The 16,997-nt window shown below is 51.9% G+C and overlaps 1 protein-coding gene and 1 long non-coding RNA gene across 2 annotated transcripts in view; one reads left to right on the top strand and one right to left on the bottom strand.

Annotated features, from left to right (window-relative positions):
* Window positions 1–16,997, top strand: part of LOC149361772 (uncharacterized) — a 232,558-nt gene that overhangs the window by 28,896 nt on the left and 186,665 nt on the right. The gene's annotated exons all lie outside the window — the stretch shown is intronic.
* LOC149361775 (cytochrome P450 2B11-like) overlaps window positions 1–16,997 on the bottom strand; it is a 37,623-nt gene that overhangs the window by 1,004 nt on the left and 19,622 nt on the right. The gene's annotated exons all lie outside the window — the stretch shown is intronic.

Raw genomic sequence — 16,997 nt, 5'->3', positions numbered from 1 at the left:
TCGTTTGTGACGCAAGACGCGCCTAGAATTATCTCGATTGATCGCATCCGGACGGAGCCGATTCTAGTTCGCGCCAGAATGTTCTAGAACTTCTAAAGGTTTATCTCGAAGGTTCGCTATCAGCTTTAAAAAGAGCACGGCCGACAGCGGCGTTCATTCTGTTCGACGACCGCCGAGCACGCTTGTTGCTGCGCCGCCGCCGAGTGATCCAGTTCTTTGCGGGCGCAAGTCAGCCCGAATAAAGAGTTTTGTTTCGAAGACATTCTCGCTGTCTTCCTGTTCGCCAGACTTCAGTCACCACTACGTGACAACTGGTGGAGGTGCTGACCTACTATCCACTTATGCCCCTCACGATGGAACCTGATGCACCGCCAACGCCCGTCGGGCTTCGCCAGCCCCGTGAGCCACCGACTTTCCGTGGAGAACCCCACGAAGATGTAGAGGACTGGCTAGACATGTACGACCATGTGGCAGCGCTGAACGTTTGGAACGACAGCCCTAAGCTTCGAAATGTTTATTTTGCGGTGGACGGCCCTGCGAGAACGTGGTTTGAAAACCACGAATCTTCTCTTACGACCTGGGCGACCTTCAAGAAGCAGCTACTGGGTACGGTAACTAGCGTCGTACGTATGGAAAGAGCGGAGGTCCTCTTGCAATCAAGAATTCAACGCCCAAACGAGACCGTGACTACGTAAGTCGAAGATATGAAACAACTTTTCAGCCGCGCCAACCCTGACATGACTGAGGAAAAGAAGCTCTCCTTCCTTATGCGTGGCGTGAAGGAGCAACTCTTCGCCGTTCAGATCCGGGATCCTCCAACAACCGTCGCCGAGTTTGTAGCTGAAGCTTCATCAGTCAAAAAGACCCTTGACGCGCGGACCCGTCACTACAACCGACCACTTCAAGTTCTGACGGCAAGCCCCATAGGAGACACTCCTGCAAGCGGGGATAACCTGAGAGATTTGGTACGCGAAATTGTTCGCGAAGAACTTCGTCCGCTGCTGCCATCCCCACCGCAGCAGGCGCAGCACCCTCATGTGGCGTCGCTCACGCACATCATCCGTGAAGAGGTTCAGCATGCACTTGGCTCCCCGCCACAGACGACACCAATGGAAGTTGAAGCCATGAACTATGCCGCCGCACTACGCAGTCCTGCGCCCCGACGAGGCCCCCCAATCCCTCTTCGACGGGCACCAGCTCTACAAGAACAACGACCTCTAGCTCCCGCCCGACCACCTTACGAGCGAAGCAACGGAACTAGGAAATGCGACCAGTGGAGGACTCCCGATAACCGCCCACTGTGTTTCCATTGTGGCCATGCCGGACACATACTTTGCCACTGCCCGCAGAGACGCATCGAGCTGCGAGGTTTCGCCATCGACGCCCCTCGACCGCTCCCCGGCCAGCGACCACGGGAAATCGACGACTACCTGCGCAGAGGGGAGTACGGGTCTTGAAGCCGTCTTTCCTGCTCCCCGTCGCCGTCCACCGCTCGATTTGCATCACCGGGCCGCAGCTACGCCGAGGCTGTCCGAGGAAGGTCCCCTAGCGCCCGTAGGGGAAACTAAACAAAGCAACCTGTGGAGGTCAGGTTGCTTGCCGAGGAAACGACGAAGATCCTCCAGCGACCACGCCGCATGAAGACGCCACACCCACTACGCCGACGCCGCATACAAAGACAACCTCGACCACGTCGCGAACCACCTTCAAAACGACGCCGCCGTCAAGAAAAGCTTCGACCACATACCCCACCCACGATTCACATGCCCGACGAAGCCGTGATCCAAAGCCGAAGACGACGTTCAACTCCAGAGCCAGGACATCCGACTTAGAAGTGGTTATCGACGGCCGGAAGGTCACCGCTCTAGTCGACACAGGAGCCGATTATTCGGTGATGAGCGGACCATTCGCTGCGCAGCTGAGGAAAATAACGACCGCTTGGGACGGCCCACAAATTCGCACCGCAGGGGGCCACCTCATTACGCCATCAGGACGATGCACAGCGCGAGTGACTCTCAAGAGTGACCCATCCCACGACCTTCGTAGTGCTACGGCAATGTTCCCGCGAAGTGATCTTGGGTATGAATTTCCTTTATGGGCATCAAGCTATCATTGACCTGCGATCCAAGATGATCACACTTTCCACGGACGAGGCCATCCCGTCGTTGAGAACTCCGGAAGATCACGTTGCGCTTAGTGTCCTGGAGGAACAAGTGAGCGTCCCACCCCGCTCAAGCGTCATCATCACCGTAGGCGCCACGGAAGCGAATACCACTGAAGCCATTATCGAGGGGAACATGCAGTTGCTTCTCGACCGAGGAATCAGCATCGCAAGAGGCATCGCACATTTCCGCAATGGACAAACCGAAGTACTGCTGACTAAATTCAGCGAAGAATACCGGCACGTTAACAAAGGAACGACGATTTTCATTCCTCGACGAAATATCCGACGTACGAGACTTCTTCGGGCTCTCCGACCCATCCGTAGAAGATTCGCCTTACCAAGTGAACTCGCCCGCTTTCGACATAAACCCAGCCCTGCCCCGGAACAGACAAGACCAGATCCGCAGTCTCCTTCGAAGCTACAGCGAGTGCTTCTCGTCATCGCCGAAGGTCCGACAAACGCCGATTGCCAAGCATCGCATTATAACCGACCAGCACGCCCGACCTCTCTGCCAATGCCCCTACCGAGTGTCGCCGCGAGAACGACAAGCCATCCGAGGCCAAGTGGAAGAAATGCTGCGCGACGGCGTTATTCAGCCTTCGAAGAGCCCCTGGGCAGCACCTGTTGTTCTAGTGAGAAAGAAAGACGGTTGACTTTGAATCTGCGTTGATTACAGGCACTTGAACAACATCACAAAGAAGGACGTCTACCCCCTCCTTCCCATCGGCGACACACTGTACCGGCTCTGCAACGCCAAGTATTTCTCATCGATGGACCTTAAGAGCAGCTACTGGCAAATTAAGGTCGATGAAGAGATCGCGAGAAGACCGCATTCATCACTCTAGATGGCCTCTTCGAGTTCAAGGTGATGCCATTTGGTTTCTGTTCCGCACGAGCCACATTTCAGCGAGTAATAGATACAGTGCTGGCAGGCCTGAAGTGGCAGATTTGTTTGGTATATTTAGATGACGTCGTTGTCTTCGCCTCGAACTTTGAGGAGCACCTAAAAAGGCTTCGAAAAGTGCTAGACGCAATCAAATTGTCCGGCCTAACGTTGAAAGCAGAGAAGTGCCACTTTGCTTATGAAGAGCTGCTGTTTCTAGGCAACATCGTTAACAAGGAGGGAGTACGGCCAGACCCGCAGAAAACCGCTGCTATCGCAATGTTTCCACCATCGGCCGATAAGAAAGCTGTGCGTAGATTCTTCGGACTGTGCGCGTACTACCGACGATTTGTGAAGAACTTTTCGCGCATCACCGAGCCACTGACCCACCAAACAAAGGCAGACGTGCCGTGGAAGCCTTCAGGGAACTTCAGCGTCCTTTCCAGTCCCCACCGATCCTCGCGCACTTCGATGAAAACGCCGAGTTAGAGATTCATACCGACGCAAGTAGCGTGGGCTTAGGCGCTGTCCTCGTTCAGAAACTTGACGGAGTGGAGAAGGTCATCGCGTACGCTAGCCGTTCCCTGTCCAAAGCTGAAGCTAATTATTCGACAACTGAGAAGGAGTGCCTTGGCATCATCTGGGCTACGTTGAAATTCCGCCCCTACCTGTACGGACGACCATTCAAGGTGGTCAGCGATCACAACGCACTGTGCTGGCTCGCCAGTTTGAAGGACCCCTCCGGCCGCCTCGCTCGATGGAGCCTGCGGCTCCTGGAGTTTGATGTAACCGTCGTTTACAAGTCCGGACGCAAGCACTCTGACGCCGACTGCCTGTCACGAGCCCCTGTAGATCCACCGCCGCCGGACGACGATGAGGACGCCTTCCTGGGACCCATCAGCTCCAGCTCTTTTGCACAACAGCAACGCGCGGACCCCGACATAAAATCCCTCATCGAATACTTGGAAGGCAAGGTTTATTCACCCCCCGCCTCGTTCAAGCGAGTATTGTCTTCGTTTTGTTTACAGAACGATGTCCTCGTGAAGAAGAATTTTGCAGCGAACAAGACACCCTCCCTCCTTGTTGTACCTGTAAGTCTGCGCAGAGAAGTTCTTCAGGCCTCACACGACGAGCCGACAGCTGGACATCTCGGGTTTTCTCTCACCCTCCGCCGCATTCAAGACAAGTATTACTGGCCCCGACAGTCAGCCGATGTCGCACAATATGTGAAAACCTGCCGAGATTGCCAGCGACGAAAGACCCCTCAAACCCGACCAGCAGGATTTCTGAACCCCATTGAACCCCCCTCAAGGCCCTTTCAGCAGATCGGCATGAACTTGCTTGGCCCTTTCCCGAAATCAACATCTGGAAATAAGTGGATCGTTATAGCGACCGACTACCTGACCCGCTACGCCGATGCAAAAGCCTTACCGAACAGAACAGCAGAAGAAGTCGCCAAATTTTTCGTGGAGAACATTCTTCTGCGACACGGCGCCCCCGATGTGCTCATCACTGACAGAGGAACAGGATTTACGGCGGAACTGACGCAAGGCATCCTCCATTAGAGCCGAACCAGCCAGTGGAGAACAACTGCATACCACCCGCAGACCAACTGTCTCACCGAGCGCCTCAACAAAACCATTACCGATATGCTCGCCATGTATGTCGATGCCGAACACAAGACCTGGGACGTCATCTTGCCTTCCGTAGTCTTCGCCTACAACACTGCAGTGCAGAAGACCACTCAGATGACGCCTTTTAGGCTCATCCATGGCAGAGAGGCCACGACCACGCTGGACGCCATGCTGCCGAACATTACCGAGGAAGATAACGTCGACGTCGCCGCCTACCTACAACGCGCAGAAGAAGCCCGAAGACTTGCCTGATTAAGGATCAAAGACCAGCAGTGGACCGACGCCACACGCTACAACCTACGAAGACGCAACGCGGATTACAAGCCAGGAGACCCAGTCTGAGTTTGGACGCCCATTCGCCGCTGAGGATTGAGCGAAAAGCTTTTGCGACACTATTTCGGCCCGTACAAGGTTCTTCGTCGGCCATGTGAATTGGACTACGAAGACGTCCCTGACCAAATGACTGCATCCCAGCGACGCCGCGTACGATCCAAAGTAGTCCATGTCGTACGCCTAAAGCCCTATCATGCACGCTAAAGGACGCCGTGTTTCCACATTCGGTGTTTATTTTTGCACAATCCGCTTTTGATTGTTGATAGCCGCATTATGTTCTAAAACATCGACTCGATGCTTCTTTGAGAGGGGAGTAATGCCGCGAATCCTTGTAGCGTTTGTTTGTTGTGTCTATTTGTTTATGCTTCAAGGCTGCCGGCACCCCGCTTTATCGCTTCGTTTGTGACGCAAGACGCGCCTAGAATTATCTCGATTGATCGCATCCGGACGGAGCCGATTCTAGTTTGCGCCAGGATGTTCTAGAACTTCTAAAGCTTTATCTCGAAGATTCGCTATCAGCTTTAAAAAGAGCACGGCCGACAGCGGCGTTCATTCTCTTCGACGACCGCCGAGCACGCTTGTTGCTACGCCGCCGCCGAGTGATTCAGTTCTTTGCGGGCGCAAGTCAGCCCGAATAAAGAGTTTTGTTTCGAAGACATTCTCGCTGTGTTCCTGTTCGCCAGACTTCAGTCACCACTACGTGACGATATGCACCTGCTGACTCTTCTTACCCTAAATGAGGTGCATTCCCCAACAAGTTTGATAACCTTTTTCTCGTAAAGTGTCTTCTCCTTGCCAGACAGTTGAAGAATACTCTACTTTTAACGCGGAAGCGTTAAGGGCCCCGTGTCGCAGAAAAGGCCGTGTCATCGTGGACGACGGCGGCGTTGGCCCTGAGCGAAATATTCCAAAGGGACGAATAAATAAAATCGAGTAGGAAATTTGTGGAGTTTAGGAATCGAACCAGGGCCTCCGGAATGCGAGACGAGCGAGCTAACCAGTCCGCCACGCTAGCTCGAGAGTTTGGAATGAACAAAGGCGCGTATAGTGAATATGGTGTTGTCTTAGAATGATTCTTTGCAGACATGTACAGTGGTGTATTTTAGTAATTATGTGCAATAAAATGATAGAAGGTGCAGTTAAGCAAGTAGCAAAGTACGTTTCCGTTACTTTTCCTCTTCTCTTGGTGCGTACGTAGCGTATCAGGTGGCGCCCACTAACACCACTCTCTCCCCTTTCTACTCGCAATGCATGCCACTGCCCCAACAGATAGCGCACGAGTCCAAAATGGGGAACGGGCTCAACTTCGAACCGCGAAACCTAACCCAAGCAGTGGAAGTCGCCATCGCGTTAGCGGCAACACTGATTCCAACACAATCATAACCGACTCGCGAGGGGCGTGTCGGAACGTCCAATTGGGCTGGGTCCTGTACCTGGCCTACCGGCTACTGCAAAACAGCTCGAAAGCACGACGTCCATCCCACCGCTTCATAGTCTTGGCTCCAGCCCACTCGGGGCTAGGAGGAAACGAGGCAGCAGACGCAGCCGCCCGCGCGCTCTCTAACCGGGCAACCCCGTCCCCCGCCTTCTTTGAAGAAGCAGCGGAAGCCACGGCCGCCTACACTTTCAGGGAAATAATGAGGGCCTCGATTCTGGCAGCCTTGACGCCATAGGAAGCATAAGAGGGTTCTCACGCAGCTTCCACCCTCTCCGTTCGATGACGTTCTACGTCACACCTGCGGTAACTCAGGACGTTCTACGTCCGCCGCTTATGAACGTGGGTGGCGCTGATGAACACTCTCAAGGTTAGGTTACTTGTAAACATAAATACCCCCGAAAGCAGAAGAATTGACAGCCGTCGCCGTAGCTCAGAGGTAGAGCACCGGACGCCTAAATCGAAGGTCGTGGGTTCGGATCCCACCGGCGGCATGTGGTTGTTTTTTCTTCTGTTTTTCTAATCAATTATCTTTAAGCGATAACATATTCAGTAATATTCTAAATTGATCAACACCACAAAATAAATAAGTTACTTTAAGAAAAAAATCCCCTGTGCCCCTTGGTTTCTGTGGCTGTTGGCTTCTGTCAACTATACCAAAATAGACATAAAATGTCCCCCCCCCCCACCCATGTAAAGGTTTAACGAGAGCGGAAGAAGGCCTGTTTCTCCGCCTCATCACGAACACCACATGGCGTGGGCGCGCTCCTCCAACCCTGCCTTTACTCCCAACCCAAACCCCACCCGGGAGGACTGGGAGGCGACCCTACGAGCATGTTCCGACCTGAAAGCCCAAAAGGCTATGATTGTGAACGAGCAATGGTGGCAGTGGAAGCCCCTGGGGTCCCGTACTATGGACTCCACCTAGTGCTTGTGAGGGGAAGGACACTCAGCCTGACCCCAGAACAACCTCTATGTAACTACCTCTTTACAGAGGAAATAAACGTTTTTACCACCACAACAACGGCAGCGCCTCCCGCTCGTCTCATTCGGGCGCAGTGGGGCCGTGCGGGGACCCAGGAGTCACACGTCAAGCGCCGAACAACGCAGCGCACATCCAACATGCGTTCAACACGAAGCTTGCGGCTTGCTGCCCGTTCGTTGTGCGCAGAAGCCATGCTGGTGTTCGTGGCACTGGGTTTGTCGAGAAAGATATACCGACGAACTGCGACTGCAACTTGAGTACCGCGCCTTTCGGCAAGGCGCCCGGCCGCGCTTCTACGTGATTTGCCGCTCGCGCGTCCGTTTCACCGTCCGTAGCTTAACCGCTGCACCACTGCGTCAGGAGTGATACGATGACTGCCACAAATGTATTAATTTTAAGTAGAGAATGGCTAATTCCGCATATATGAGAATTAATCCAATAACGCTATCATGTCACACCCTAAAGGCGGAGCTCAAGTACCTCCTCCGAATTTTTTGTCACATTTTTTCTTTCCCCTTCCTGATTCCGAGTGCTTATGGCCGCAATCCTGCGCTGCTATTCTTTCCTTGGTCACATAACAACGCGAACTCATAATCGAATCGAAAATTTCCATGATGTCCTTCATTTATAAACTTTTACCTGCATGTCTTTCCAGTCCACAACTCTCATTACCTTTTGTTAAAGAGGCTCTAAAGGGGATCCCAATAAACTTGCGGCATGCCTAGGATGTTAAAGGACACCGCTTTACAAATATTTTCTAGCAAGATTTTTTTTAAAGCGTTTTGTTAAAGCTAGTTATCTCCTGTCGAAAGTTGAATTTACTCCTCTTCGCGCCTTTCTTCTCTTGTTAGTTTTTGCGCGCTGGCTTGTCGGCGCCTCTGCCGGCACCACCCACTCGGTCCCTCTGCCGGCTGCCGACGCGTGCGGGAGGAGGGTGCGGAGCTTGCGGCCGCCGCCATGGGAGCTGTATGACGTCAGAAAGAGGCGTCATTGTGAACCAATGGCAGCCTTTCGCTGGTTACGTAAAGAGTGCGGCATGGCGCGTTGCTCGGATTCGGACGAAAGCTGGGCACTGCAGGTCGCCGTGAGGCGCGGAAACGCTAATTTTTAAAATATACTTTCAATGATCGGTTTCTTTTGAGGTGCAGTACGCGGCATGAACGCTGAGTGGCCTGTATTCTAGATAATGCAAACATATTATAGGCAACCTCGAACATCCTTTCATGGACCCCTTAACGTTTGGTGAATGGCGCCAGAGAGGTTGTGTGAACTTGCCCGACGCCCTTCCTGTTTTGCACTTTAAGCCGCCGTGGTGGCTTAGTGGTTATGGTGCTCGGCTACTGACCCGAAAGACGCGGGTTTGGTACTGGCCGCGCCGGTTGAAATTCGATGGAGGCGAAATTCCAGGGGCGCGTGTACTGTGGGATGTCAGGGCACGTTAAAGAACCCCAGGTGGTCGAAATTTCCGGAGCCCTCCACTACCTCGTCTCTCATAGCCCGCGTCGCTTTGGGACGTTAAACACCATAAACCAACCAACATGCTTTGCACTTTTTCACGCATCATTTGGACGACAATACGCGAAGCGCAGTCCCTCTATGTATTACCTATACGTGTTGGGTGACAGGAATATATAGAGACCGCAGGGAATCACAGAATTAGTCACTTTACGCAGAACATCGTTTCCGCGCCATCTAACAAAAACAAACATAGTAGCTGGGTCTTACACGGCAAGACTGGAGGCAGCGCTAGCATACGCGTCCGTCCCTAGGCACCCTAACTTCGCTCCTGTCCTGTCCAGCAGTGTTCTGTGGGCGCGGAGAGGGTGCTGGTTGCCACTGCCCTATCATGGCTATGCAGACATCTCTTGGGTTCCACAAGTTCGCCCAATTAAAACATAGCTACTGGCGCAACCATAGACAATGATACGGTTATCTTGATACCCTTCTTTGATACCCGTCGCGAATATTTCGATCAACCCGGACTTTTTGCGCGAACACAAGATGATGAAATTCAAGAACACCAGACGAAGAAAATTGTCATGGGGACGTGGGGGCTCAAAAGTTACGCGTCAAATGCTGAACATGTCTATAAGAGGAATGCGTTAACGAGAGATATATGTCGCATAAAAAGACGTTCAATGACCCCGATAAATAGAGTTATCTGAGCCCACCATGACGCAAAATTTCAAATAAATAAATTCTCCACGTTTCCGCAAAATATGTTCCATGCCGCTCGAAGATCAGATGCTTACTGCAACAGAGCAGCAGGATCAAGAAATTTGAAGCTCGGAAGAACGGACGTCATAGCTATCCTGCTGTTAACGTGCTTATCGCTACACACTGTGTTCAACACTCGGACGTCGTTCATACAAAAGGTGGAAAAAAGCGCAGACTACATTTGAAACCCTTGAATCGAGCTGGAAGGCTGCACATTGTCTGTGCAGAAGAGGTGAGGGAACCACATATCTCTTCAGCTGACCGGAAAAAGAGTTCACTCATCAAAGAACAGCGATCAGAGAAGAGTAAGGAGCGCAGATGCATGCATGTAACTGCGCAATAAACAATAAAACTGAGTGAGAACGAGCATTAAGGATTAGGCGTTGAATATCTATTGCAGCAGATTATTGCGGAGTGGATGGAGTAGTGAGGGTGGGGTATCTGAAAGGAGGGAGAGAAATTCTCGCCAAAGTGCATTGGCACAATGCTGATACGAACTAACCATTCGGTACGACTGTAGTAATTTGTGCGGATTATTTAGAGCAAAAATCAAGGATATGCAAGTAAACGAAAATTCTGGCATTTCCCAGCAGGAAGACAAAGACACGGGTGAGAAAAAAATTGGCGACGATTACGTTACTTCGAAATGCGAAATTTGAGTGCATCTCATGACCTCTTTTAGCATTTCCATAGACTGAGGCAAAGAATTTGAGGAAGACATGTATGTGCAATTACAGACAAGTTGTTATTTTTCACACATTCCTTCTTCAAGAAACACTCACAAACAGTTCTTGATTCTCTTGAAGGAAGCTTTGTGGTAGCAAAAATAGATGGATATATGCTCGACTTGCTGCACCAATGCCTGGTTCTCAAAGGCGAGGTATATACAAGTATTTCGCGAGGGAGACACAGCCGTTGGAGGCGTTACGAGCGACAGAAACGGGATGTTCCTCCGTATAAGTGGTAAGCAATTCCTCTTTCTTTGCCTTTAAATCTACATTAAAGTGCCCACACAACCTGCCTCCCTGGCAGGTGGCAGTTAATGGCTGATCGCGAAAGTTCACTCAGCTTTGTCAGCGTTAACGCATGCAGCCACATCTCTCTCTCTCTCATCACCCCACGTATCTACAAGCGTGATTCAGCCACCCACTGACCCAGGGAGCCATCAGACATAACTTCCCCAGCGAAACTACGAGACACGAGGAGAAGTGAATAACAGTACAACGCTGATGTACATGCCTGATGTACACCAAGTAGCCCACACGGGTACTACGGAGCCAGTTATGCGCACTTCCTTTCCTTAAAATGATCGGAGTGTAAAACGTTGACAACACCAATGCCAATAAACACAATGAACGACGACGGCATATGGCTTAAGCGCCAGGTTTCTGGCAAAACGTTGTCAATGTCAACGCATGCAGCGCACATCTGTGACTACCGCCGCAAAGCTTAAACCTGGATTGAGGGGTCCATTGTGTCAACAGGGCAGTTATGCGCCTTCCCTCTGCTTCCCAAGCTTTAGCTCCATTGCTTTCGCACCTTCAAGTGCAACTATGGTATCCACTGCTGCTTACAACGGACAACGGCGACGCCATGAAACGCAGAAACGGGTGCCAAGGAGCTCAGCTCTAAAATTCACAAACGGGTACGCTAATAGCTTAACACAGCGTATTCTAAAGGAAAGGTGTTTGTGTCAGTGTCAACGCAGTGTTGCCTGCGTCATCGTTTGGAACGTTATCTCTGCGGTTTGTGGCTGCCTTATGAAATTAGCGGTTTTAGAATGACGTGATGTGAACATGGGGCGGCAGCTAAGAGGATTTGCTCGCGGTGCTGTGCGGCCGCTCTGAACATAGCCAGGAGGAACGTGCAAGGCCGAATCGACTGGCTGCAGCTGGTTAGCTGTTGCTGCGGTGTGCAGGCGGAAGGCAGTTCATGGTGAGCTGTGGGAAAGAATCTAGTGACAAGGCTTTTATCGCAACAACCGTGTCCGCCGAAGCAGCGACGTCGACTGCTTCGGCAGCAGCTATGCTGCTCTTATGCCTTTATTAATTTGCGCCACGGTGATGCCAGCGGTGGCTAACATAGGCAGTCGAGCTTATGTGACGTCGCTCGTAAGTAAAAAAAAGAAACGCCGGTTTCCTTTGACCGCCAGCCAGCTCGGCTCATTGCGTGGTCGCACTTCAGAAGCATGCCATTGCCCACGAACGACCTTGAGCCGCCGTTGCCTAGAAACGCCGCAGCCGCTCTCCAACAGTTGGCGCCACCGTCGACGCCGCTGCCGTCGCCGCTCGCTCCACCAGGTGTGCTCCGTTGGGGCAGAAGGAGAGGCGCTGTCGCTTCGTGGAGGGTATGTATATATATATATATATATATATATATATATATATATATATATATATATATATATATATATATATATATATATATATATATACCCGCTTCGCCACAGTATATTCTTGGCGTATCTGTTACATCGGGTGGCTCTGCTTCAGCGGACGCGGTTGTTGCGACGCGTGTCTGTTCTTTCACTATTTCCTCTCACGTCTTTCAATTCTCCTCTATCTGCACGTGGCAGCGGTGGTGGCTCTGCTCGAGCCAGTCGGCAGGCCCGTGAAAATTGGTTTTCGTCTTTCTTTCAGTCGCAACAACAACAATAGCGGACTCTAGTCGTTGCGGAGAGCACGAAAGAGAGGCAACCACGAAAGAACGAAGAGATGATGAGACAACACGCTCAAGAGACGGCACAAGAACGCAGCTGCACGACTAGAGAAGCGTCGTAACGAAGGTACGGCTAGAAGAAGTCGTGCCACGTGCAGGAGTGATTCTTCCACTGCGGAGGAGACTGGTTTGAGTTCTCGAGAGCGTCGGAATGAGACGCTGCGTAGACCACGTGCCAAGTTGCTTTCCCAATTCAACTACGGTTAACCAGAAAAAACCGTAGCCAATTTTTTCACAACGCTAACGCGCTCGCTCCACGCCTGCCGCGTTTTCACTTCGCCATCTAGCTTCCTGTGGACGCGCATCATTGTAGACTAATCCATGGATGACAGAAAGAACGCCATGTAGAGCCAGTCAATGCAACCGCATAAAGGTATGGTTTGATTTCTGGGACTTTAACGTCCTACAGCAACTGAGGCTATGAGAGACGCCGGAATAAAGGGCTCTGAAGATTTAGACCACCTGCGGTTCTTTAACGTGCACTGGCATCAAAGAGTACGCGGGCCTCTAGCATTTCGCCTCCATTGAAATTCGACCGCCGCAGCCAGGACCGAACCCGCGACATTCGGGTCAGCAGCCGAGCGCCATAACCACTAAGCCACCGTGGCGGCGCTGGTCAGTTTAGGATAGTCAATCGTTCGGTCCCGCTTTTCAAAAGCGGCTAGTGCGACGGCTTCAGTGGACACACACGCCTGTTAGAAGCGGATCGTAGCACGCTTGGCTGGAGCCGGTGCTTGTGCCGCGGCGGTGAGGGCGGATTAGAGAGCTGTCATGTGACCATTCCTTGCTCGCGCTCCCTTCGTCATCTTGGGTTTGGTGTGCGTTTAGCTGTGTTCACGTGCGTTCGTGTTCACTGCTCACCGAAAGCCACCACTGCAGTTTCCTATAAGAGGTTCCGATAAGATGTTCCGATAAGATCTTTTCGCTGTAGTATGCGCTGGTATCTGTGCCGTTTATTTCAGGCGCTCGCGTCCGTTGTTTACGTTAGCCGAGTTTCTTCCTCTCGTTTGTTTACCCTGATAATGCCTTCAATGGTGTCCCGAAACCAAACAGGCTCAATTTGCGTTCAGTCATAATTTGCGTTCAGAATAATCATCTGAAACACTGTGGCGGATATCTACGCTCTCCTTAATATAATGCATTGTGTAAGAAAGAGAGTGGGCAGCAGCTAGCGCCAACGAAGGAGAGGAGGAAGAAGAAAGGCGAAGCTGACGAATCTCATCAACTGCCTTGATAAAGCTTACAGTATTTTCGTTTTTATGCTTTATAATATTTCCAATTAATCTCTTTTTCTCTCTATTTCTTTCTCTCTGTCTCCAATCCAAAGTCCTACCATTTTTCACTCTCTACCCTCCTAGTGGTAGACTCCTCTGGTGCTGCTCTCCCGTGTGCTTTCCTTTTGCCGTTACTATGTACAGGTGAAGAGCAACCTTTACCTCCAGATTCTTGGTTGATCCCCCAGTGTGGGTATGTGCTATCTTTTCAAAGGCTAACAACAACAAGTTCGGGTTTGCGCTTCGGAACACTGGCCTGCTGAGTAGCACCGCTGGAACAAGGACTGTGGCTGTCGATACTAATTGTGCGCGAAGCCTCATTACACTTGGTGGAGATGCTGCCTGACATCCCCTTGGAGCTATGCCACGATACGTAGGCTACCAGGCTCTACCACGACGTCCGACACTCCGGCAACTGCCCAGCGTGTTCCCACCACTGTAATCTCTTTCGGTGCCATCCGTCAGCGCGGCCCTACGATCTTCAGCGGCACTGACGATACCGACTTAGAAGAATGGTTCGCCTCTTACGAACGCGTGAGCGCTCACAACAAATAGGATGACGTCGTTAAGCGCACGAACGTCATCTCATACTTGACCAACGTCACCAACTTATGGTTCCGTAACCACTGTTGTGAACGTGAATATCTAACACCGGAACGCTCCCAGTTTTGCGCGTTCGGCCGGTGAGCTACAGAGACGCTCCCCAAGGACGGCGTCCAAGCCGGCGTCTCTCCGAGCCTGCGCGTCGTCATCGTGGAGCGCGTTGTGAACGTGAATATCTAACACCGGAACGCTCCCAGTGTTGCGCGTTCGGCCGGTGAGCTACAGAGACGCTCCCCAAGGACGGCGTCCAAGCCGGCGTCTCCCCGAGCCTGCGCGTCGTCATCGTGGAGCGCGTTGTGCGTTCGGGCCGGACAGCTGCGGGAACGCTACCCGGGTTGGCGTTCAAGCCTTGCCGGCCAATCAGCCAACAGGACGCTCCTGATTGGACGAAAAGGGGCGGGAGTCTGTGCCGACTCTATTTAAGGGCTCCCGTCTCCTGTGTCTGTGTCTTTTTCCTATTGAGATACATCGTGCCATGTATCGTGCTTCTCGCTACTTGTAAATATGTAAATACATATACCTTTTTTTCACGCTGCTCCTTAACCCCCCCGTCTCTTCATTGCTCCGGCTGGTCGGCGACAGCGGACCCGCGTCCCGACGGCAACTGAGAGCCCGCGTACCAACAACTGGATGGCAGCGCTGGGATCGAAGTCAGCTCTTCGCATCGCCTAGCAGCGTTCGCAGTTGCAAGAGCTCCCACGTTGGTGGACCCCATGATCGTGGCTCTGTGAGTGTCCGACCTTTCTTCCCTGAGGTATTTTGCCAGGCTTTTGAATTTAGCGTCAATGCTGGCAGGCTTTCTTTGGCAGTGCTCTGAGTACTGATTGTTTTACGCATTGCTAAGAAGAGATAGGGGACCGGTCGGGTGTCTGAGCGCATCATGGACCTGAAATCTTTGCAAAAGCCGGATCTAATTTTGATCAGCAAAGAATTAGGGGTTGAACTTGGGAAGGCCGTGCGGAAACCGCAAATCATAGAGGCAATAATATCTTGCGGTGCGGACGATGAAGAGCTTATCGAGACATGGGAATTGATTAAGGAAAGGAAAGCAGCTGAAGAGAAACGGGAAGCGGCTGAGAAGGAAAGGGAAGCGGCTGAGAAGGAAAGGGAAGCAGCTGAGAAGGAACAGCGCGAGCTGGAACAGAAGCAACGCGATCGCGAGCTTCAGCTTCGAGAGAAGGAGCTCGAGTTAGCACTCCGACAGCAGGAAATTGACCTAAAGAAACTAGACGCGGAGGCGAAGAGAGCCGAGGCCGGCGTCGCTCAGCCACCATCCTCTAGCACAGGAGGGAGGGAAACAATCAAAATTAAAGATTTCATGCAACCCTTCCAGCTAGGCGAGGACATTGGTATTTTTTTGGTGAACTTTGAAAGGACATGCCAAAAAAACAATCTTGGGAAAGATGGGTGGCCACAGCAACTATTGAGCCTGTTGCCGTGTAAGGTAGCGGACGCGATCGGGAGACTGAGTGCGGAAGAGTCGGAGGACTATGAGACCGTGAAGGCAAGCCTCCTAAAGAAGTACCGCCTGTCTGCCGAGGCTTTTCGCCAGGGTTTCAGAAAAGCCACTAAGTGTAAAGAAGAGTCTTACCTCGAGTTTGGTTATAACTTGAAAACAAACTTAGTGGAGTGGTTAAAGCGCAGGCGTTCACGCGGACGCAGGGAAGATCGTGGAATGCATGTGTCTAGAGCAGTTTTATGACACAATTCCGGATCGAATGCGTTGGTGGATTCTCGACAGGGCAGAGGTAAACACTGTTGAGAAGGCTGCTGAACTCGCGGAAGAGTATGCGTCACGCCGCGTGTTGCTTGAAAGTCGTGGTACAAGCAACAGGTACAAGCAACGGTACCCCGCTAGGCATAGAGCAGACGAAACAGGCGCGAAGCCAGTTTTTAAAAATGCCGGAGCAGTAAAAGGGGACAACCGTCCAAAAGGAGAGGGGGACGCTAAAGTCCGAAGTGATAAAAGGGGGCAGCGCTCCCATCTGTGTGTCAGCGACCAGCCTAGGAACCCCGCTTGGTCAGCTGAGGACACAACCGTTGCTCAGGGAAGTAACGGCAGGGAAGGTTTAAACCCAGAAGCAGATGCTGCTTTTAACAGTGAGACAGTTATCTCTCAGGAAGAGAGTAGTGAGCTCACAGGCCAGCGCAGTGAAGGATTCAAAGGAGACGCTCCTTCGATGCGGCTGGTGAGCAACAGTAGCCAATTATTGGAGGCGCTTTGCTGCAATCAGAGTGACTGTGAGTCACCTGAGGGCGTCGCTGAAACGCCAGGCCAGAACGCAACGTTACCCAAAGGGAGTGGTTTAGATAGAGTTGCGGGCCAGGTAGTTAGTTTCATGGGGTCGGATAGCAATCCTCAGGAGAGCAGATTGCTAGACTCAGCGGAAAGTAAAGTGCAGTCGGAACAATTTGAAGTTACGACGTGCCGTGACTCATCGAAAGCGCGAGCCGATAGTTCAAATCCAAATGGGAAAGGTGGCTCGGTGCTGAGTCAAAAAGCGGATGTGAAGGGTGAGCGCACCACTAGAAAGGGAGGTGTGCAAGAAAGAACTTCTAGGGCAGCTTCCGAAAAGCGGCCTCGCGCAAAGAGAGCCAAGCCAAGGGGTAGTCCACAGAGAAAGGACAAAGGACGGGCCGAAAACGTCATAAGGGTGAAGGCACGTCGACAATGTAATCGTGCAAGACTTTCACCACGGCACTCACCGCACGCAGGCCAAATTGACTCGATGGTTTCAAAGAACGCGAAAG

The sequence above is a fragment of the Amblyomma mixtum genome, chromosome 2 (assembly GCF_055824585.1).
Source record: "Amblyomma mixtum isolate Tamu chromosome 2, ASM5582458v1, whole genome shotgun sequence".
In the NCBI taxonomy this organism is placed as follows: domain Eukaryota; kingdom Metazoa; phylum Arthropoda; class Arachnida; order Ixodida; family Ixodidae; genus Amblyomma; species Amblyomma mixtum.
This window is presented reverse-complemented; position numbering and strand designations above follow the sequence as displayed.